This window comes from Hyla sarda, chromosome 2 (genome assembly GCF_029499605.1).
Source record: "Hyla sarda isolate aHylSar1 chromosome 2, aHylSar1.hap1, whole genome shotgun sequence".
NCBI classification, from domain to species: domain Eukaryota; kingdom Metazoa; phylum Chordata; class Amphibia; order Anura; family Hylidae; genus Hyla; species Hyla sarda.
In genome coordinates, this window is record NC_079190.1 from 391,620,347 (window position 1) to 391,644,955 (window position 24,609).

At 45.7% G+C, this 24,609-nt stretch overlaps 1 long non-coding RNA gene across 1 annotated transcript; it reads left to right on the forward strand.

Annotated features, from left to right (window-relative positions):
- Nucleotides 1–4,368: 4,368 nt before the first annotated feature.
- On the forward strand, nucleotides 4,369–24,074 carry LOC130357997 (uncharacterized). Its single transcript, XR_008889362.1, has 3 exons — nucleotides 4,369–4,420; nucleotides 14,424–14,566; nucleotides 23,990–24,074. It is a non-coding gene; the product is annotated as an uncharacterized LOC130357997 (long non-coding RNA).
- Nucleotides 24,075–24,609: the final 535 nt, after the last annotated feature.

Consider the following 24,609-nt stretch of genomic DNA (forward strand, 5'->3'; position numbering starts at 1 on the left):
TGCCGGGCATGGCATCTGCGTGGGTGGCTTCCCGGCATCCCGCGCACCTTACATTTTTAGGAAAATGGGCGAAAGGGATGGGGATTGAACGTAAGCAGGGGCAGGGGCAGAAAGCAGGGGAAGAAGTGAGGGGGGAGTGTTTGAAAGCAGGGGCAGAAGCGGGGGGTTTGAAAGCGGGGCAGAGGGAGGGGGGGTTGAATGAAAGCAGGAGCAGAAGCATGGGGGGTTAAAAGCAGGGGGGTTTGAATGAAAGCAGGGGTAGAAGCAGGGGGGGTTTAATGCAAGTAGGGGGGGTTGGACGGAAACAAGGGGGGGTTGAATGGAAACAAGGGGGGTTGAATGGAAGCGGGGGCTTGAATGAAAGCAGGGACAGAAGCAGGGGGGTTGAATGGAAGTGGGGGGTTTGAATGGAAGCAGGGGGGTTGAATGGCAGCAGGGGCAGCAGGGAGGGTTTGAATGGAAGCAGGAACGGTGGGGTGAATGGAAGCAGGGGCAGGAGCGGTGGGGTGAATGGAAGTAGGGGCAGGAGCAGTGGGTGAATGGAAGCAGGGGCAGGAGCAGGGGGGTAAATGGAGGCAGGAGCATGGGGGTGACTCGAAGCAGGAGCAGGGGGTGAATGGAAGCAGGGGCAGGAGCAGGGGGTGAATAGAAGCAGGGGCAAGGGAAATTGGGGTGAATGGAAGCAGGAGCAGTGGGGTGAACGGAAGCAGGGGCAGGAGAGGTGGGGTGAATGGAAGCAGGGGCAGGGGCGGTGGGGTGAATGGAAGCAGGGGCAGGAGCAGGGGGTGAATAGAAGCAGGAGCAAAGGGGGTGAATTGATGCAGGGGCAGGAGCAGTGGGGTAAATGGAAGCAGAAGCAGTGGGGTGAACAGAAGCAGGGGCAGGAGCGGTGGGGTGAATGGAAGCAGGGGCAGGAGCGGAGGGGTGAATGGAAGAAGGAGCAGTGGGGTGAACGGAAGCAGGGGCAGGAGTGGTGGGGTGAATGGAAGCAGGAGCAGGGGGGTAAATAGAAGCAGGAGCAGGGGGTGAATGGAAGTAGGGGCAAGGGGGTGAATAGAAGCAGGATTTTTAATGAAAACGGGTGCAAGGGAGGGGAGGAAGGGGTTTGAATGTAAGCAGGGACAGAAGCGGTGGGGGGGTTGAATGTAAGCAGGGTCAGAAGCAGGGGGTTTGAATGGAAGCAGGAGAGGTTTGAATGGAAGCAGGGGCAGGGTTTTTTGAATGGAAGCATGGGCAGGGGGGGTTGAATGGAAGCAGAGGTAGGCAGGGTTGAATGGAAACAGGGGCATGGGGTGAATGGAAGCAGTGGGGGTTAATGGAAGCAGGGGTGGGTGGTTGGGTGGCTGCGGGTGAATGGAATCAGTGGCAGGAGTAAATGGGTGGCTGCGCAGTGAATGGAAACAGTGGGTGGCTGGAGGGTGTATTGAAGCAATGGCGGGGGGGAATGAAGGCAATTGCACTGGGAGGCAGGAGGCTGGAAGCAACGTGGGTGGATGGCTGCAGGCATTTGGGTGGGAGGCTGAAGGCAAAAGGGGTGGGTGGGAGTCTGGAGGAAATAGGGGAGTATGAAGGCAATAGTGGAGGGTGGCTGGGAGTCTGGAGGCAATAGGGGTAGGTGATGGGCTGGAGGCAATGGGGTGGGTGAAAGGTTGGAGGCATTGGAAAGGTTGGAGGTATTTGTGTGTGGGAGTGGCTGGAGGCATTGTGTGTGTGAGGGGCTGCTAAAGGCACTGTGTCTGTGTGTGTGTGTGTGTGTGGCTGCTGTAGGCACTGTGTGTGTGGCTGCTGATGGCACTGTGTGTGTGTGTGAGGTTGCTTGAGGCACTGTGTGTGGGCGAGGCTGTTGGAAGCACTGCGTGTGTGTGTGTGTGCGTGTGTGTGTGTGAGGCTGCTGTAGGCACTGTGTGTGTGGCTGCTGATGACACTGTGTGTGTGAGGTTGCTGGAGGCACTGTGTGTGGGTGAGGCTGTTGGAGGCACTGCGTGTGTGTGTGTGACACTGCTGGAGGCACTGTGTGCATGTGTGAGGCTGCTGGAGGCACTGTGTGTGTATGTGTGTGTGAGGTTGCTGGAGGCACTGTGTGTGTGTGTGTGTGTGTGTGAGACTGTTGGAGACACTGCGTGTGTGTGTGACACTGCTGGAGGCACTGTGCATGTGTGAGGCTGCTGGAGGCACTGTGTGTGCGTGAGTGTGAGGCTTCTGGGGGCATTGTGTGCATGTGTGAGGCTGCTGGGGGAATTGTGTGCATGTGTGAGGCTGCTGACGCCATTGTGTGCGTGTGTGTGTGTGTGTGTGAGAGGTGCTGGAGGCACTGTGTGTGTGAGGGTCCTGGTGGCATTGTGTGTGTGTGTGTGTGTGTGTGTGTGTGTGAGGCTGCTGGAGGCAATGTGTGCATGTGTGAGGCTGCTGGAGGCACTGTGGCTGTGTATGAGGCTGCTGGAGGCACTGTGTCTGTGTGTGTGTGTGGCTGCTGGAGGCACTGTGTACATGTGTGAGGCTGCAGGAGGCACTGTGTGTGAGGCTGCTGGAGGCACTGTGTGTGTGTGAGGCTGCTGGGGGCACTGTGTGCATGTGTGAGGCTGCTGGAGCACTGTGTTTGAGGCTGCTGGAGGCACTGTGTGTGTGTGTGTGTGTGTGTGAGAGAGAGAGGCTGCTGGGGGCACTGTGTGCATGTGTGAGGCTGCTGGAGGCACTGTGTGTGAGGCTGCTAGAGGTACTGTGTGCATGTGTGAGGCTGCTGGAGGCACTGTTTGTGTGTGTGTGTGTGTGTGTGTGTGCGCGCGCGTGTGAGGCTGCTGGAGGCACTGTGTGCATGTGTGAGACTGCTGGGGGCTTTGTGTGCATGTGTGAGGCTGCTGGAGGCACTGTGTGTGTGTGTGTGTGTATGTGTGAGAGAGAGGCTGCTGGGGGCATTGTGTGCATGTGTGAGACTGCTGGGGCATTGTGTGCATGTGTGAGACTGCTGGGGCATTGTGTGCATGTGTGAGACTGCTGGGGCATTGTGTGCATGTGTGAGACTGCTTTGGTCATTGTGTGCATGTGTGAGGCTGCTGGGCACATTGTGGGTGTGTGAGGCTGCTGGGGACATTGTGTGTGTGTGTGTGTGTGTGTGAGGCTGCTGGGGGCATTGTGTGTGTGTGGGTGTTTGAGGCTGCTCGGGGCATTGTGTGGGTGTGGGTGTTTGAGGCTGCTGGGGGCATTGTGTGTGTGTGTGTGTGAGGCTGCTGGAGACTGCTGGGGGCATTGTGTGTGTGTGTGTGTGTGTGAGGCTGCTGGAGACTGCTGGAGGCATTGTGTTTGTGAAACTGAAGGTATTTGTGGGAAAAAAGATAGGAAGATGCTGGAAAAGTACAGAGCCTAATATGTTGTTGTTGTTTTTTTTTTTGAGGTTCTGTGGTGAAAAGTTGTGACTGGAAGAAACCATAATGACGGTCCAGGCCAGATGGAGAAGAAAAAGAAAAGTGAACGACTCTGATCTGAGAAGACATCACCTGTGACTCCTGCATATAGCAGCACTGTAATCTACATAGCTAACAGTATAGGTGATGTGTATTGCTTCTTTTTAGCCATTTTTTTTGTCACGTGTTGAATATTATTCGGTAGGGGGGGCCTGCGAAAAAGGTTGGGAACCACTACTCTAAGGGGAAGATTTATCTAAATTTGTCCAGGGGAAAAGTTGCTGAGTTGCTCATAGCAACCAATCAGATCACTTCTTTCATTTTTGGGCAACTTTTTCTATGGTAAGGTTTTGCTAAATCTCCCCCTAAGTCATTACAGTGCAGTTATATCCAGTGACTCACAGGTGATGTCTTCTCATCACTTTTTCTTTTCGATCTGGCACAAAGCATCATGAAGACTTCTCTGCCACTGGCCAAGACTCATCTCTGCAAAATCACTCCAGCACCGTCCTCACCTCTATATAAACTTTCCATCGGTATTGCCCCACACAGTTAAAGTGTTAACTTTTTGCTCCCATAAAGCAGTTAGTCCCCTCTGTGCCCCCATATAGTAGTTAGGCCCCTCAGCGCAACCATACAGAAGGAAGGCCCTTAGATACCTACATATAGACCCCTTATGTTAGACCTCCCTCTGTGCCCTTATATAGTATTAGGCCCCCTCGGAGCCATCATATGATATTAGACCCCCCTCTGTGCCCCTGTCTAGTATTAGTCCCCATTCTGCCCCTGTTATTTTCTGATACAGCACAGCATCCTATGGGGATATAGTAGAGGCATATCTATACCAGATATATATTAATCTGTACGTGTGAGATAGAGGGGAGCATGGAGAGCAATCTATTTTACTTTAATTGTAACACTATGTAGGGCACAAATGGAGACACTTTTTGAGGCACAAATGAGTATATTTCTACAGTGTGGAGTACTGTGTAGAGATAACTATGTGGTTTACTATTACAGAGGTATATATAATGTCTTTGGAACACAATGGGGCACTATCTGTTTAGCACTATTATTTTTTGGGGGGTGGGGTAAAATCTCTCTGGCACTGTTGTTTTCATGGGTACTGTCTTTGTACCATTATTTTTTTTTTTTTTGGAAGTAACTATAGATTTGACACTATTATTTCTGAAGTACAGTATTTAGGGGTACTGTGTAATACTGCAACAGGATGGGGAGTTTGTGTATTTTTTATGGCCATACATTAGCTAAACATTCCCCTCAAACTACTTCCGGTGCTTATCTTTATAAAAAGTGCTGGGAGGAAACATAAAGCTGGACCATCAGTGTTCACTTTTCTTTTAAAAGAAAAAAGACAAATGGGCATAGACAGTAGTCTGTAAGGAAGGAATGAGCAGTGTGTGAGGGAGGGTCAATCTGTGAGAATGGGTAGCAGTATGTGAGAGGGGGAGGAGTTTGTGAAAGGGGAGCAGTCTGTGAGGGGGGAGGACCTTGTGAGAAAAGATATTAGTTGTCTGTGAATGAGGGCGGGGCAGTCTGAGAGGGGGGAGGTTTCTCTATGAGGTGGCATAAAGATCTCTCTGGGAATTAGATTGGGAGAAGTCTATAAGAGAGGGCATAATGAGTTGTATGTGAGTGAGGGGAAGCAATCTGTCAGAGTGTGCATAATAAACAGTTTATGGGAGAGAGCAATCTATGATAGTGACATAGGAAACATTTTGTGAGAGAATCTGAGTGATCTTTACAGGGGGCATTCTGAAAGAATGGGCATGGAGAGCAACTTGTAAGGATGGGGGAGGCAGTCTGTGAGAGGGGGAAGCAGGTAATATAAGATGGCGCATGGAGAAGTCTGCTAAGATGGGAAATCAGTCTGTGAGATAAAGTATAAGGCACAATCTGTGAGGGAGGAGCATAAGAAGTGGTCTGTGTAAAAGGAGAGCTGTCCATAAAAAGTGGCAGGACAAGCAACCTGTTCAGAGATGGGGGCATGGGAGCAATTCGTGTTAAAGAGGGGGCATTGGAGCAATTTTAAATGGAACAAGTGGAGCAATTTGTGTATGGGGCAAATCTAGCCAGTCAGAAATTGGATAAGGTAGTACTTTATTACAGTGCCATGTATACAATTATATACAATTATATTGATGTTTGCACCTGTTTGCAATGGGTATGCTTTAACTCCTAAACTCAGTTCTTGAATTCACATCCTGTTGCACATACAGAGTACTTTCCTATGTTTGAATCCCAAATCATGGGACTAGTATAGGTCCTATTTCTGCCAGAAACAACTATTTTAATGGATATTTGCATAAACGCTATATGATTTGTAATTTTGGGGACAGTGCCATGAAAAACAGAATTTTTGGCAAGTATGCAATATAGTCATTTCTGTGTTAGCAACTTTTTGCCAGGTGATACCAATAGATTGTTCAGAATTCTGATTTATGCCACTGGGAGCACGTTGGACTGTCTTACCAGGTATACTAGATATGCAATGATGTGTAACCTAAAAATGTAACAGTTATACTAGATAATTAATGATGTGTCATCTGACAATGAGCCAAATATACTAACTAAGCGAAGCAACCCACCTGCAGATGTGTCAGGTGTACTTTCTTTTCAAATGTTTATAGTAACAGATGTAACCGGAATGCTCAGTGTCAGCAAAAGCACAGATGAGATATCAACATGTATGAGGAATATACAACAGTGACATAACAACCTAAAGATGTGCCAGGTATCAGGTACGCACAGTGTACGTGACAAGACTATACGCAAGATCCAAAATCCAGCGTGTCAAGATGAAATAAATTTATAAGGTGATTAACTTGAATGCTACAATACTAAGGAGTACAGAGAGAAACAATCTGAAAACGTGACAGGCATGATATCTTAGCCCCCTGAGTACACCTGAGAGATATCACCTAGATACATGATTACAATGCACATGTTGCACCTTCAAATGTAAATATAAAATACACATACATATACCAATCTGTACCCCCCATCCCAAATATAATCCTTAAATAGGTACTCCAACCCCAGACATCTTATTCCCCTATCCAAAGGATAGGGGATAAGATGTCTGATCGCGGGAGGTCCGGCCACTGGAACCCTCTATGATCTCTGGGACGGCACCGCGGTGTTCTGAACACGGAGGCTTGGAGTTTCTGTGGTTTGTGGCTTCACGCCACACCCAGGGCGTGACGGCTAGTATATAGCCATCACACCTACTTTCACAGACATGAATTGAGGGGGCGTGACAGCTGTCATCCGGCACGGGGCAGAGTTTGCTCCATGCACTGGATGACTGGGGTGATGTGCAGGAGATCGCAGGGGATCCCAGCGGCCAGACCACCATGATCAGACATCTTATCCCCTATTTTTTGTATAGGGAATAAGAAGTTTAGGGGCGGAGTACCCCTTTAATGTAATACCTGTATGATATTCCTCAACATTTTAAGATATACCACATATGTTGCTCCGCTAACTGTAATGATGCACCATACATGTTATAGTCCACATTACTGTACACCATAACGTCCTCTGGAAGAATGTAAAAATATAATGTTAAATGTTAAAAATACTCACGCTACTAGACAGGCGCTTAGTGAACTGGCTCGGCAGATTATATATATAAAATGTAACTGTAATGATGTCATCACCACCTGACGGAGTGACACACCTGAGTATATAAGAAATGTAACAATAATGATGTTATGACTACCTAAACATGTGACGGCTCTGAGTATATAAGAAGCGTGACAATAATGATTATCATGACAGCCTGAAGACCTGAGAAATATCATAACTATCTGCAAACATGACTGACCTTAATAACTGAGAATGTAACACTAAGGTTATTGGGACAGCCTGAAGAGGTGACAGACCTGAGTATATGAGTAATGTCACGGAGGTGTGTCAGTGCAGCCCATAGCAACCAGTCAAGAAACTAAAGCTGGGTTCATATTGGTTCTTATGCCAGTAACATAGTTTTGATAAATCAGTTGGATTGTTTAGTTTTCCAGGCATAAAAAATGCAAGTATGTATGGACCACGCTGAAAATTTAAAACTTTTATTTTTATTTTTTTAAAAGGCCTATGAAAAATGAAAGTTGGATTGTGATTGGGTGTAATGAGCAACTGCTCAACTGTTCCTCTGCACAAGGTTTCATACGTATTGTATACACTGCAGCTTTGATGCTGTATTCATCTCTTTATTTATATTGATTTACACAGCATACAACCTGTAGCAAATAAAATCTGCAGCATGAAAATCTTAGGCTATGTTTACACTTTGGAATGTCCTGCACAGAAAATCTCTGTGCGGACTTTCCGGAGACTGCCAACGCACAGGAATGCGCTGCCTCATAGACGGCTATGCTTTCCGTGCAGTGTCTGCAGAAAGAATGAACAGGTTTATTCTTTTGGAATTCAACGGGACTCTGCTTCTTCGGAATCTCTGCTGGAATTCCAATGTGAAATTCCGCACGGAAATTCCGGATGTGCGAACATGGCCTTATCCATTATAGTTTTTGTCTGTGTCAGTTATGCTTCTGGTTTTGGTTAAAAATACTGCCCAAAATAAAAACCAAATACTGACTAAAATACTTTGTGAGAACCCAGCCATAGATTATCCGATTTTATAGGATTATAGATTATTAGACTGTCACTACACTACCATTTGTTGGTATCTTTTTATTTTAATGATATTTCCTCTCTTAGAAGGCAAGATATTACTATAATATTAACAGACTTAATAATGCACTTTTAATGCTTTATTCTACTTCATGCAGCCATTTATAACAAAAGATTAACTGCAAAATAAATACAAGAATATCATAAGGATAGAAAATATAGACTTAGTATAAAGATTTACAATATTTGTTCACATATAAGTTATAAGTTTGACAAGCTGGAAACATCAAGAGGGAAAAAATATTTTCTTTGGGGATAAATGAACTATTCCCTCTTCTCACCATCCAAACCGAAGCAAGTACTCTTTGGCTGCTAATGTATATCTGGCTGAGCCAGAAGCGGCTGCTGTGGAAGGTGTGAGTGTCTCCTTTCACTGCGCAAAATGTCACCAGGAACATCAGTGATCTCCACTCAGTTACTATAGAGGAGATTTATCAAAATCTGTGCAGAGGAAAAGTTGACCAGTTGCCCATACTGATAGCGCCCATATACACCAACCTCCCCCTCAGTGCTCCTCATGTTGTAGGAGGAGAGCAGTTGTAGTTTTTTCTTGGTCTGGAGGCCCACTCGTTGGGGAACACTGCCTCAGAAGTTACAGAGGTTAAAGATGGTGGTGAGGAGGTATAGGTACGTGGTACTTTACGCACCAGGGCGTACCTGTACCTCCTCACCACCATCTTTACTCCGTCTGTAACTTCTAAGGCAGTGTTTCCTTCCAGGGTGCCTCCAGATGTCGGAACATTACAAAACTACAACTCCCAGCATACCCAGATAGCCAAGATGGAATAAAGATGGCGGCGAGGAAGTACAGGTATGCCCTGGTGCATAAAGTACCACGTACTTATACCTCCTCACCACCATCTTTACTCTGCCTGTAACTTCTAAGGCAGTGTTCCCCAACCAGGGTGTCAGATGTAGCAAAACTACAACGTCTACCATGCCTGGATAGCCTTTTTGCTGGGAGTTGTAGTTTTTCACCAGCTGGAGGCACCCTAGTTGGCAAATATTGGTATACAGTGTAGACACTATTGTAAACCCATGTACAGGGTAAGTAATGTAATTTCATACAGTGACCCCACCATCAGAACAATGAGTGCAACTCAGGAGCTGTACTCACTATTCAACTAATCAACTAATCAACTGTCTCCGGAAAGTCAATCAGACCCGCAAATTACCCCTATCAAAAAATCTCAATCTCTCCAATAGCCACCAGCCTCTGAAGTTTTCCGTCCAACCGCTCAACGATGATGTCACCGGGAGCTGTGCACGATGGGAGAATATCCCCATAGGAACTGCACAGCCCCGGGACGTGAGTCACCAGAGAGCAGCCAGCCAGAAAACAACAACTCAACCTCAGAAGCCAATAACCACTGGAAGGACCAATATCCTTCAATAGAAGTAATCTACAAATCTGTCCAACCTTCCGGAGCCAGTTGACACATAAAAAAAATTTTGGCCCGGAATACCCCCCCAATAATAATAATAATAACAACAACAAATAATAATCATAACAATTCTAACCCTAATACCAATAATTAAACTAAAACCCCCTGGCCCGGTTGCATTTTTCTCACCCAAGCTAAATAAAGAAATCATTAATTTGTGTCACAAAACCACCAAACACCACAAACAGAAAATCTTTTATTTTATTTTTTTGGGCCCTGAGCTGGTCCCGCATCCCATGCACCTAGTACATGATAACAGACGTCCATGAACCAGTCCAGGATTTTTTGTATATATAGAGTCCCATAAAGAAAAACCTCCCCTCTTTTTCCCACCACCCAACCTAAACTGAACCCCAACACAATGTGATAAACCAACCCCTAGAAAAAATAATATGCTATAAGACAGACACTAAATATATAAACACTAAATATATATAAATACATACACAAACAGAAGTTGAGTTATATCCTGTAATATACTCCAGAGCTGCACTCACTATTCTGCTGGTGGGGTCACTGTGTACATACATTACATTACTTATCCTGTACTGATCCTGAGTTATATCCTGTAGATCTTTTATTACAAAATATAAAACATTACAAAAAGAATAAACATCACCATAACAATAATACAAACAACATACACCTGTATAATATATACAAAAATGAGTCCATATTAGTCCAGAAATGTCCAACCAAGTATCTTCTGGTCCAGCCTCATTCTCACCAAACACACTGCTATAATAACAACAACTACTAAACACTCTACAATAATAATACTTACAGTAATAATAATAACAACAATAATAACTAAAAACTGGTCCGGTTGCATTTCCCCACCCAAAATAATAAATATGTGTCAAACCACCAACAAACACCGCAAACAGAAAAACAGAATGTACAATGTTTTTTTTTTTTTTTTTTTTTTTTTTTTGGGCCCTGAGCTGGTCCCCATCCCATGCCCCCAGTACATGATAACAGACGTCCATGAACCAGTCCAGGATTTTATTTTTATTTTTTTAAATAAAAAGTTCCACACAGAATCCCCCCTCCCCCCATCTACCCACCACCCAACCTAACACTAAACCCCAACACAACACAACCCCTAGAAAGAAAAATACAATATATATACATATATACACATATACACTTAGTTGGGCCGGTGTCTTTCTCTTGCTGTTCCTCACTGACCCCTCAGTTCCTCCACCCCTGCTAGTCCCCTCCCCAGCAGATTCCGGCTCGTGATCTTCACCCGCTGGGGACAAGACCGCATTAGCGAAAGAACGAGGACAACGACTGAATGGGTGACCTAAGTCACCACACAGGTGACACCTAATCTCTGCACAAGATGCGGCAAGATGGCCTACACGCCCACACAAGGCACATTTCTGCACCGTACAGTTTGCACTGAAGTGTGTGGAGTCGCCACATCTGTGACAGAGCTTCGGCTGACCCCGGTAGAAAATCTGGATACGATCCCTACCGAGAAAGGCAGAGGATGGAATATGGGTAACTGTATTTCCTGAACGTTTAAGTTTTAACAAAAACGTCCAGGCTCCTGACCAGATGCCAAACTTGTCCCTGTTCTTCTGCGGGACCCCCATTACTGCGCCATACCGTCCTAACCAGGTGATGATGTCAACACAAAAGAGTGATTCGTTACGGGTCAAAAGGTCACTCTCTTGATTTCGTTTTGACGAGACAATGCCTGTACGGCAAAGTCTCGCCAGCCGGGCTCATTCTTTACCAATTCATAATTCGACCAGAAAAGCTCAAGCCCCTCTGGCCGAACAAAACTGATATCGAATTCAGGAGCACCGTAGGGATGTATCAAGGCAAAGATATCAACTGCCTTGAAGCCCATCTTTAGCAAGAGCTCAACCACTTTGGTCCTTGAAGGACACATATCTTCGCCCTGCCACCAAAGACGGACTACATTCCTACGGTTACTACCTGCCCCGGCTGTTGGGAGGGACCACACAGTATCGCCCCCTCTTTCCTCTCAGAAGGCGGAGAGACCGTGTCTCTCTATCCAGAAGGACAGATCAACTGCTCTACCCTCTACATTAATCGACCTTTCCCCCTTTTTCAGAGCCTCCAGGAGACGTCGCTGTAATAAACCGTCCCTAGAGTCAGGAGACGAGGAAAGTATTCTACTTCCCCCAGCAGTGACATTGGCATAACTCCTATGGTCTGTCACCACTGGGGGGGGCAACCGGACCAGACCCTACACCTACACCCCTTCTAATGACAACATCCCCACCACCTCCAATGACAACATTAGCACTTCCCCCAACAACATTGTTTCCAATAACATCATCTGTAGTCCCATCACCACCCCTAATTTCAGCAACAGCAAAATCACCTTCTCCAATAACATTAACCTCCATCCTCTCCCCAGTCATACACCCCGTACCCCCATTTACCTTCTCATTCACACTGGCTGGACCAGAAACAGATAATCCGGCAAACGATGATGATGATGACATTTTTTCCCGTTTTGCCTCAGCATCACGGGGCACTAGGGCTGGGACAACCTCCGCTGGCCCATAAAGGGACCGGGCAGCATGCTTGCCCGGTCTAGAGGAGGCCCCAGCCCTGTTCTTATTGGTGCCCTCCGCCTCATCAGCATCATCTCCAGTCTTTTCATGGCGACGCTGATCAATGGGATCAGTGGCACCAATGCAAAACAAACGTTTTTATTTACTTTTAGGAGCGTCTGTTATGCCCTTTTGTTACCTCCGGCACTGAGTCACCCCCCTCTCCCACAGCACCGGAGTCTGCCTCTCTGCCCACCGCTTGGCCGCCCTCACTGTATGGCCTTGCGGCCGATGCCTTCTCTGCTCCATCCCTGCTACTGCAAACAGGCATGGAGCTCTGCCCCCTTTTAGTATCTGTACTCTCCCTGCACCTTTGCACCGAGTCCACCACAGAACACGGGCTGGGCTGGGTAACGGGGCTTGCACAATGAGCTGACCCTGCAGCCGACTCAGGATTTACAGGGAGGGGGGTGTAGATGTAACTCACCACTTCTTGCTGCTTTGGCTTGGTCTTCTTTTTCTTCTTACCCCCAGGTGCCTCATTTGGGAGCTCATCTCCAAACACCAGGTTCTGAGGACACACTGGGGATTCCAGCATGCGGATCTGGGCCATTAGCGCCCCTCCCTGGTAGCTGCTGTCACTGTCCTCCCCTGAGTCGGCAGGTGATACTGCTGGTTGCTGTGCAGGGGGACCACTGTATGGGGCCTGCTGCTGTTGCCGCAGGCCACCAGGTGGATCTGGCTGTTGTTCTTCCTCCATCTCCTCCACATCATCCACCTGGCTCTCAGGTTGCAGCCCCATCAACCTTTTATTTTTATCTTCTTCTTTCACCCTGAAGCACTCCTCATTTTCCAGTTTCTCTTTAAATGGACCACTCTTCTCCAATAATTCGGCTCTCCTCTCCTCCAAAACTTGTATTTCAGACATGAGTCTCTTTATCTGCCCCTGGATCTCTGTCTTTTTCCTTTTTGGAGTAATCTTAGCCCTGGCACGGGCACACCGCAGTTCCTCTCGGAGCCTCCTGATGGCCTTACAGGCGTCAGTCACTGAGGTCGGCTTCACCTCCGTGAGTACTCTGCCTTCTTCTAGACAAACCCAGCTTTCCGCTGGCTGCACCCCGTTTTTCCGAGGAGGATCCAGCCTTGCAGCTTCTCACCTCTGTGGGGGGAATTGGAGCAGCATTGCTGCGACTCCTTGTAGAACGCCTCACCCCCAAATCCTCCGATGTTCCGGCCGCTTGCTGGCCTCTACTGCTCCCCTGCGGCCTATTCCGAGGAGCAGAAGCCTGGGCCTCGCCTCCCTCACTCATGCCTGGAAACCCACTCCCTCCCTGGGGAGGAGGAAGCAGGCCCCAGGTGGAACAGGTGGTAATTCCCTGGAGCTCAGGAGGCACAGCAGACACACACAGCTGAAGCACGACCACACCCACAACTAATTGGTCAGCACTCCAGAGCTGTACTCAGTATTCTGCTGGTGAGGTCACTGTGTACATGCATTACATTACTTATCCTGTACTGATCCTGAGTTAATTCCTGTAATATACTCCAGAGTGACCCCAACCACTGAGTGGCTCTGCCCCATTGCCCCCTCCTTTTTATGGCTCCGCCCTCAGCCATGCTTATGGCCCATGCCCCGGATCTTTTGGAGGCCTAGCAACGCCGGCCATGATGCCACGAGCAGGGCATGACCTTGACATCACGAGCCTCCGCCTCGCATCGCCAGCGAAGTTTCCTCCGTCCACCGGATGTCTGTGGTGCAGCAGCTGAGATCGCGGGGGTCCCCAGCGGCGGGACCCCCACAATCAGACATCTTATCCCCTATCCTTTGGATAGGGGATAAGATGTCTAGGGGCGGAGTACCACTTTAATATATCCAACCCCTTGACCATTGTCATTGTGACAAGATAATCAATGTTATTCACTTCACCTGTCAGTGGTTTTAATGTTGTGGCTGAACGTTGTATAATGAGAAACTACAGTGCTATATTTTCATGACTATACTGAAGAGATGGGAACATTCTTTCCTTGTATTCATCTTACCAAGCAGTAAATTGTAATTCTAAAAACTAGAGAAAGAAAAACTTTTTTTTTTCCATAGTAAAGAAACATTTTTTGGATTTTCTTCTAAAACTACAAAGTGTTATTTGTAAGGATTTGGAACCAGGATCATACACACGGGCTTTTTCTGGAGTAGAAGTAATATTCAAAGAGCCTGAGTATAAAGTTTTTGCTTTCAATGCTGAATTCCTGTGTTTCTTTTATATCCTGCTGCAGTTCACAAAAATCATGCTGAGAAAAGCTATTCGGTGTTTCCTCTTGTATAGCTAATAGGAGCAGACTGGTGTGAGAGGACGTTTTCTAAGAGAAAATGATGAGAAGATGGCGAGACATCATCATGACAGTACCGTAACTAAGGCAAGGACAAAATCTCCAGACAATGTAGCAACAGACTGTAACTAATATACAGGTAACTTCTTATACGTATAACCTGGCATAGTACAAACACAGCATAAAATTATTTATCTACTTCAAAAGTCTGTATGCAAGAAAATATATCAGTGCAGTCACAGTCATAAGTAACATGTAAAGCCGCTGCTCCACAGATTTGTGTGCTTTTTACCAGCCCACCATATTTACTAGCTATCGTGAACACCCAATGTGCTAATGATGGTCGGTTACCCGCTTAGTTATCAAAGCATAGAGTACTCCAGGTCAAGTCACATTGACAACAGTGGTGACTGCCCCTTTGACAGTATATGAACATTTTTGGAGTCTATGGATTGTCAAGTGGGCGGTCACCACTACTGAGTTGTCAATAAAAGTCCATGTATAGAAGATGAACGTTGTGCCGACTGATTGACTGTAAGTCCCAGGGGGTTTAGTCCTCAAGACCCAACCACAGCCATAAAGATCCAAAGAAACAAAGGTGGAAGACGGCACTCCAGGCAATGGTTGTGAAGTAAATTCAAGCTTTTATTCACCCATCTGATACAAGTATATGCAACGCTTCAACTTCATAATGATTCTCAAGCGTGAATTCACAACCAAAGTGCTGTCTGAAGTGCTGTCTTTCACTTTTTTTTACTTGAGTTTTCAATAAGGTGTTAACCTGAGCAGTACTGCAGAGTCCCACTGGGATCCCTGTTGCGCGTAATGCCTTATTTCATATGTGTTTTGTGATATCTGTGATGTTTTATATCCATTTTTATACCAGATTTATGTTTAAGGGTAGGGTCACAAGGAGTGCATCTGCAGTGTATTTCACGCTGCGGATACGCTAAGGACAGTTACAAGAGCGAGCCTGGGAAGCTTTGTGTGTCCAATTGTAGTGGCGGAAATCTGCCGGTACACGCAGGCATGCAGAGTTACCCAGTCGCAGCAGGGACCTCGTTCTTTTGACTGCCATTGGCACAGATGTGCTCGGTGTGATTCTACCTTAATGGTGTGTTCACACGTACAGTATTCTGCGCAGATTTTATGCGCAGGATTTTAAGCTGCAGATTCCAATGTAAACAAAGTGACTGAACACAGCTTCAAATCCTGCGCATCAAATCTGCGCAGAATTCTGCACGTGTGAATAGACCATTAATAATGTTTTAAACTGTAGTAACTGTGATGTACCAGGCAAGGGTTTACACATTTACACAGCTAGGGACCTTCGAGATGGGAAAGAGAAGCTTGATCTGGTCCAGTGTCTCCACTTAGAGGAGAAAAGTTGTTGAGCAGCCTCTCAGCTGAGGGGTTTATAGAAGAGACAGCTTGGGGCAATGCTTGTTCCTGCTAAAACTGAATCCAAAGCACAGTCCTACCCTTGTTCTAATCCTTGAGCAAGAAGGAGGAAAGCAAAGAGTCCCCAGATTTGCATCTCACCAATGAGACAAGTACAGGATTTGTTTTTTTTCCATCTCTGAGCTTCACTGTTAATAGTCTGCTTCAGGGAGAAAACTAAAGGTCAGTGGTTGGACTAAAGAAGACATCATTTTGTGTATATCTATTTTTATTAAAGATTTCAGACATCGTGTATAATACAAAGGAACAAAGTAAAGGACAATTAGAAGTTAAAGAAGCATAAGTGGTGCAATACACCAGAAAAGAAGCATAAGTGGTGCAATACACCAGAAATAGAAGATAATAATAAAACCACTGAGATCACTATGGTATGAGCCAAAAAAAAAATCTACAGTCCACAAAGTAACCACCGGCACCACAACTCACAAGCCGCATTGCACGGGATATGGATAAAACAATGGGCGTATGTAAGTAAAATCAGGAAATAAAGAAAAGAAAGGGTAAGTAGTAGAAGGAATGTGAAAAACAAATATTTTGGAATATACAGGCAGTGGCCCAGTACAGGATTTGCACCCCTGTACCCTTGCTGTCCTGTCAGGTGGAATCTATTCAGTGATCCCTGGCCTCCCCCCATAACTATGTTCCGTGAATAGTGTTAAATGATAATCAATGTAAAGTGTATATAGTGTTATTTTCCATACTGTACCATAAATACTGTTGTCATGTGTTGTACCCAAGGAAGGTACCAGTGACCATGTGACCTACAGGGTGACCTATGGGACCCCTCCAGAGTCTCACCCATATAAACCCTGGGTGGAGCTAGTTCACTTTCTTTTTAATTCCTGCTTAGCTGAGCTACAGAGCAGTGAAGTCCTGAGAGAGTGTCTGGTGTCTTGTGTCCTGAGGAGGCCTAAAGCCTACCACGCGACCACACTTCCACAAGTCCACTACCTCTACAGGTGAATGTCAAAACCTGGTAAGCTACAAACGGGGTAAAGTCAATCTAGTCAAGTCAGTCAAGATCAGTCTGTACCAATTCAGTGTGGGTCTGCAGCAAATTGTCCAAATCCAGTACAAGTCTCAGCAAGCCCTAAGGTCTCTGAAGTCACTGGTCAACTCCGTGGGCCTAGCTAAACTGTTAAGACTGTTACATCTGTCTACCTCAGTAAAGCTGCCGTTGTTCCTTAACTTGGTGTTGGAGTCATTATTTGCCCCATGCCTAGCCCAGGATGCAGCAGTATACCTTCGGGTGGCGAAGAGGGTAAACCACACCCTGGCGTCATGAACACACAGGGTTAATGCCATCTCCCCCTAGGGTATTAACATCTGCCCTCATCACACCCTCACCACAACTTTTGGCATCCTTACCAACAGGATACGGGCCTTATAGGAAAAGTACCCCCCGTCTGAAATGTGTCCCATATTGCTGAAAATTTGCATTCAAAAAGAAATTGCGCCAGAAAGTGTGCGGGACTATGTCAATTAAATCTGTTTATTGCGAGGCGCTTGTGAAATAGAGTGGGAGGTGAAGAAAAGTCAGTTATCTGCCATTGTAAACTGCGTAAAGGTTGTACCTGAAAGAGTAAATCTGCTCCAGAGTTTCCTGCGCACGCGAGCGATCGCAGCTCTGCCCACGTCAGTCTCCAGTGGTGATGCCTCTTTGGTCCAGCGTGGTCTCCGGTACCTAAATTTGTCACCACAGTCTTCTTATTGTCTACAAGTCTGGTCGCAAGGCTGTTTATCTCCGGGTACCTGCAAAATAGAGGTGGAGTGTCTGCTGTAGTACCCCCATCATTCAAACTGGAGCTGCTTCAGCACCTCACCAGTTCTGTTAAAGGGGAACGCACATCATTCTTCTTAAAGAGACAGCGCACTCAAAAATCTACGAAATGTCTACACCCAGCACCACAGATCAACCGGGCACCAGTGCCCCTTCATCTCCAATGGCGAGGTCACCACCTGCTCCGGCAGTCAGGGTCCTTCCCCCCTGCCTCCAGCAAGCAGAAACAATCTTGGTGTTCTAGCGACCCATTTCAGATTTCAGAACCCATCACAGCTCTCCTACGGGGTACGGCGAAGGAGAATTACAATTGAAGGCTACCTGTTGAATGGGCTGAAGAGCAAGAGACAGCGTTCCAAGCTCTTAAACGTTTCTGAAAGAACCACCCACCTTGGCGTACCCAGACTACAGTCAGCCGTTCCGGCTATATACTGATGCCAATTTTGAAGGTCTGGGAGCTGTCCTGTCCCAAATTCAAGATGGTCTAGAGAGAGTGATTGCCTACGAGCAGAGAAGAATGATGCCAATTACAGCTCATTCAAGTTGGAACTTCTTGTCCTGGTATGGGCCGTGACAGAAAATTTCAAAGATTATTTGGCTGCCACGCAATTTACTGTCTACACAGATAATAACCCGTTGGCCCACCTGAACACTGCTAAGTTGGGTGCCATTGAACAGCGATGGGGTTCAAGATTAGCTAATTACATCTTCACCATCAAGTACAAAAGCGGCAAGTCAAACGTCAATGCCGATGTACTGTCCCAGATGACCCTTGGCCAAGAACCACCTGTCGAAGACGTGTGGTAAGACGTGGAGATGCCTCATTTTACCAATGGATTGTGAACCAGAATGTTGTGACCACCCTCATGGACTGTGAACCCAGGTCCGAAAAGGTTAAAGAAGACCTGTACACATGGAAGGCTCTCCAAGATGAAAGTCGAATTATGGGGGATCTGTTGGACTACCTTCTGGTGAAAAAGATACCAACCCATCTACACCAGGCCCAGTGTGACTATGAGTTGAAACATCTGTGGCAACAGAGGAAGCGACTGTTTGTGCACAAAGGAATGTTGTACCGAAATTCTTTGGATCCGGTTTCTGGTGATCGACTTAATCAGATTCTGGTTCCCCGAAGAGTTGCAGCGATGGTCCTCAATGCATATAATGACCAGTCAAGACACTTTGGAGTCCACAAGACCAAAGCCACTGTCAGACGAAGATTCTATTGGATTGGAATGCGGAGTGACATTGAGAAATGGTGCAGTGAATGTTCTGTCTGTAACTTCACCACAAATGTGTGCAAAGAAGCAAGAGCACCCCTCCACTCCATCCAGAGTGACAGCCTCAACCAATTGGTCTCGCTAGACCAGGTGAAATTGTCTCCTACCAGGTCCGGGTATACCTATTCTCTCACCATGGTGGATCATTACTCCAAGTGGCTTTTTATTGTACCCGTCAAAGATCTCACAGCCAAGACAGCGGCCCAGATGTTCTATTCTAAATGGGTCAAAATCCTTGGATGTCCTGAGTCTGTCCTAACTGACCGTGGAATGGCCTTTGAGGCCCAACTCTTCCAAGAACTATGTCAATTCCACGACTGCAAGAAACTCTGAACCACTGCCTATCACCCTCAGGAGAATGGGCTCCGTGAGCGCTTCAACCAAGTCTTCACCCATATGCTGCGAGCGGCCTCTGTGTCAAGACAAGAAGAATGGCCCCAGATACTGACAGAGTTGTTGGAAATTTACAATAATACAGTACACTGCTCCACTGGATACACCCCCTTCTAATTGATGATGGGACGACACGGGCAACTGCATAAAGACCGGACATTTGGGTTGCGAGCCCCGATCAACAATTCCCTGCAAGCATCCCTCGAGTGGGTTTCTGATCATCAGAGGAGGATTCAAGAGGCCAAAGAGATTGTCAGTAAGAAAATGGGTGAAGCCCGACAAAGGCAACAAGTTGATTACAACCACCATGCCTCAGCCAAACCACTCCAGGTGAGCGACAAAGTCTGGGCTACGGAAGTTCAAGAGAACGGACAGATTAGACTCCATCTGGGAAACGGAGCCCTACACGGTGATAGCTATACAATGAGTCCAATATTTACGAAGTTCAGAAGCCTGGGTATGAGCCACAAGTCATCCACCGAAATCGGATAAAGATCTGCCTAAAGGAAGATCTACCAGTACTCCCATCACCGCCTTCTTCAGAGGGCAGGCCAGTATGGTTCTGGTGAATGGATCCATCCCTCCATGGATTTCCCTATGTTCTCTCCAAGTCAGCCAGCATTCATCTGTTTGCCTCCAGCACCGGGACTGGTCCAGCCAACGTTAGTAAACACGCCAGTACCTGCTCTATCTCTGTTGGCTCCAGCTTATATACCTGTTTCCAGAGTGCCAGCAATAGTTCCGACTTCTCCAGTTTAAGTACCCGCAGTCCCGATTCCAGCAACTCCTGAACAGATTACAGCTCCCGTGTTTGCTGAAGAAGAGCCTGAGGTTTCAGAAGTTCCATATTCTCCAGAGGTGGTGATGCGCATGTCCCAAAGGTCCACACAAGGTCAAATACCAGCAAGGTATAGAGAGTAAGAGTACTTGTGTATAAAAGTTATACTAATGTCTAGTCAGTATAGAATACTTAATCCTAACTCATTTCATGCACAGACAGTCAGTGATGTACATAGTATATCTTGTGTATCTAACACAGTCAAATGTCATATGTCTAGTCAGGACTGTAGCTAACCAGTTTATATATCCAGTCCATAATAGTAATTTAATGTTAATGTCTATTGTTTCGTGTCCATCATGTACAGGCTACTCTTGTTGCCAGAGAGTTCTTCTGGAGGTGTAAGTAACACGTACAGTGACAGAGCTACTATGTATAAAGGTAACATGCTAATGTGTTGTCAAAGTGAAAAGAAAATGTGTAGTTACTTGTATAATGTTATGGGGAGAAGTAGCTATAGCCAAAGAGACCCATTAGCAAAGGCATTCAGGTAGAAAGCCTCCGGCAGCCCGATTTGAATTCATCCTTATTCTCTAGTAAGCAGTTACGAGTCCAAAAACAAGTTCCATATGTTTTCATCTTCTTTATCCCAGTCTTCAGTACCCTCACAATGGAGCATGTAAGGATATTAAGACCAATGCCACATGGACTTTTCCCAAGTTTATTTGTTCACCAGCCCTGTGAAGGACATTTGTGACATGCCCCAGGAACTGTTTGTTGCTATCACCAGGCCTCAGTGGCCACCTCATGCTCGTCCGCCCTAAAGGACTGGGCATCGAGGATAGAGGGAGTTTGTGGCGGCCCAGTACAGAAGTTACACCCCTGTACCCTTGCTGCCCTGTCAGGTGGACTCTATTCAGTGACCCCTGGGCCCCCCGTATCTATGTTCCGTGAATAGTGTTAAATGATAATCAATGTATAGTGTTATGTACCCTTTAAATACTGTTGCCATGTGTTGTAACCAAGGAAGGTACCAGTGACCATGTGACCTACAGGGTGATCTATGGGACCCCTCCAGAGTCACCCCCATATAAACCCTGGGTGGAGCTAGTTCACTCTCTTTTTAGTTCCTGCTTAGTTGAGATACAGAGCAGTGAAGTCCTGAGAGAGTATCTGGTGTCCTGAGGAGGCCTAAAGCCTACTACGCAACCACAGGTCCACTACTCCACAGGTGAATGTCAAAACCTGGTAAGCTACAAACAGGGTGAAGTCAGTCTAGTCAAGTCAGTCAAAATCAGTCTGTACCAAGTCAGTGTGGGTCTGCAGCAAATTGTCCAAATCCACTACAAGTCCCAGTGAACCTTAAGGTCCCTAAAGTCACTGGTCACCTCCGTGGGCCTAGCTAAATTGTTAAGATTGTTACACCTGTCTACATCGGTAAAGCTGCCATTGTTCCATAACTTGGCATTGGAGTCATTATTTGCCCTTTGCTTAGCCCAGGATCCTCCAGTATACCTTTGGGTGGTGAAGAGGTTAAACCACGCCCTGGTGTCATGTACACAAGGGGTTAATGCCATCTGCCCCTAGGGTAATAACATCTGCCCTCATCACACCCTCACCACATACATGCCTCAAGCTATTTATGTAGGAGTTTAGTGAGCTTTTGACCCATCAATGTTTTATAGAACTAAGAATTAGGCAGTTAAAATCCCAAAAAAAATTCCAATAATATGTTATTTCCACAAAAATGTTCTGTTTTTTGCAAGGAACACAGAAGAATAATCTCCCTAAAATGTGTCTGAGTAATTGGTCATAACCTGCTTGGATGCACATCAGGACTCAGAAGGGATATAGGAGTGTCATTGTGCATTTTTAGTGCAGATTTTCCTAATCCATTTTTGGTCACCATGTGCATTTGCAGTGCCCCATTGGTATTAGTATAGTAAAATTCCCCAAAAGTGATCCAACTGTGTAAACTACATCCTTCAAATAATTCATTTAGGGGTGCAGTGAGCATTTGGCCCCACAGGAGTTTGTGGAAAGTTTTTAGCATTGGGCCATGAAAATAAAAATGTTATTCAATAAAATTCCCTTTTGACTTTAAATTATTTATTTTTATGCAGAACATTGGAGTGTATGTATGTAAGTATGTCTCCTGGGTATGGCAGCACCCCATGTGTGGTAATAAACTGCTGTCTGGGCACACAGCAGGGCTCAGAAGAGAAGCAGTTTTGCCTATTTAGCACTAATTTTGTTGGAACCATTTTTTTTATCAGATAGTTTTTATTAATATTTTGTAAAGTTAACAAACAATTGCAAAAATCCACACAAAAAAAGGAAGAAAGAAAAACAACCCCAACCACCCCGTCCATTTAATCCCCAAACTCACATAGTCACCTGGGAATCAGGACGTGGAAGAAAACTTTAGCAAACAATAAAGGTATGTGGTAGACGGTGTGATGAGGGCAGATGGAATTGATCTAGGGGCAGGCGGCATTAACCCCTTGTGTGGTTTATCCTCAATATCACCCAAAGGTGTACCACTGGATCCTGGGCTAGGCACGGGGGCAATAATGACTCCAACGCCAAGTTACAGAACAACGGTAGCTTTACTGAGTTATACACGTGGAATTGTCTATACAGCTTAGCCAGGCCCACAGAGGTGACCATTGACTTCAGAGACCTTAGGGCTTGCTGGGACTTGCAGTGGACTAGGACAATTTTTATGCAGGCCACGCTGACTGAAGACAGGTTGACTTTGACTGACTAGACTGAGACTGACTATACCCCATTTGTTGCTTACCAGGCTCTGACTGGGACCTGGGGGTTGTGGACTTGTAGACTTATGGCTGTGTGGTTGACTTGAGGCCTCTGGACTCCAGACACACTCCTAGGACTTGACTGTACTGGACCTCAGCAAAGACTTCAAATCAAATCAAGAGAGTGAGCTAGCTCCTCCCAGGGTCTATATGGGGGAGACTAGGAGGGGTCGCATAGGTCACCCTAAGGTCACTGATACCTCACTGGGTTACAATCACATGACACTGTTTAATCACATGTCAATGGTTCATAAAGCGTACCCGTCAGATCCAACAAAAAAGCTTTTTTTTAAATATATCAATCAGTACCTAATCCTGACCATGTACATCTAATTTTTATGTGTCTAGCACCTTTAGTTATTTATTTATTTTTTTATTACACTTTTAATTTAGCTCACTAGTCTGAATTCCTCTCAAAGGGAGTGTGCGTGGCCTCACTGTGCAGGTCTCCGCCCCCTCCCTCAGTATACTGTCTGCTCACATCTCCCCTAAATTTAGCAAAACTACAACTCCCAGCTTGTCCTCACTGACAGTAGCGGGACACAAGATGACAGTGGGAGGATTTTTCCTCTAGCTGTGAGCCCTGTGCTCACAGCTGTCAATCAAGGAATTGTGTCCATGACGTAGGTGATGATGCATGGACACAGCAGGACTAGTATGTGTCCAGGCAGGCAGGGGGGGCACTTGTTTGAAAGCAATTGCAAAACCTATTGGTTTTGCATGCTTTACAACAAATCAAAAGTGTCACAAGAGACACACACCATAAATATAAGCCTCTTTTGAAATTGTGAAAATGTTTGTACCATATTTACTTTATTCTGCAAGTCAACACAATTATGGCAACCAAATATATGGTTTACAACCTGTAACTTATACAGAGGATAGGCGATAAGGAAACTTGGAGGGTTTGATTGCTGGAACCCCACCAATCACAAGATAAATCACTGTACTTGTCATCAACAAAAACTTTTTATATAACGTAGATAATACCATTATATGGATATTTGTAATATACATTTGTTAAAAAATATGTATATTTTTGTCCCTGCAGCTATTGTCTGTGTGTCTCTATGAGAAGTCCAAATACAGGAAGTGAGGGTGGACAAGCAGGACTCTGTCGAGTGAGGACAAGCAGGACTCTTTGCAATGAGGCTCTGTGACATGCTATGGGCTCACACATGAGGATGATTGACAAGCCTGCAGGGACAGCACTTTTTCACCCATATATATACACATTTGTTTAACCAATGTATATTACAAATATAATATTATTTACATTATATAAAAAGTTTTTGTTGACAAAAGGTACACTTTAAAAAAAGTGTTGTCATATTTTGGTAAGTGGTTGATTTCAGAGTTAGCTGCAAATTGGGCATGTTTTCTATTGGACCTTTGGGGTTCTTAACCCCTTAAGGACGCAGACCATTTTGACCTTAAGTACGCAGCAGTTTTTTTGCAAATCTGACCACTGTCACTTTAAGTATTAAATGACTCTGGGATGCTTTAATTTATTAATTTGATTCTGAGATAGTTTTTTGTGACATATTCTACTTTATGTTAGTGGTAAATTTTCGTCAATACTTGCATCATTTCTTGTTGAAAAAAATAAAAAATTTCATGAAAAATTCGAAAATTCAGCATTTTTTGAACTTTGAAGCTATACAATATGTC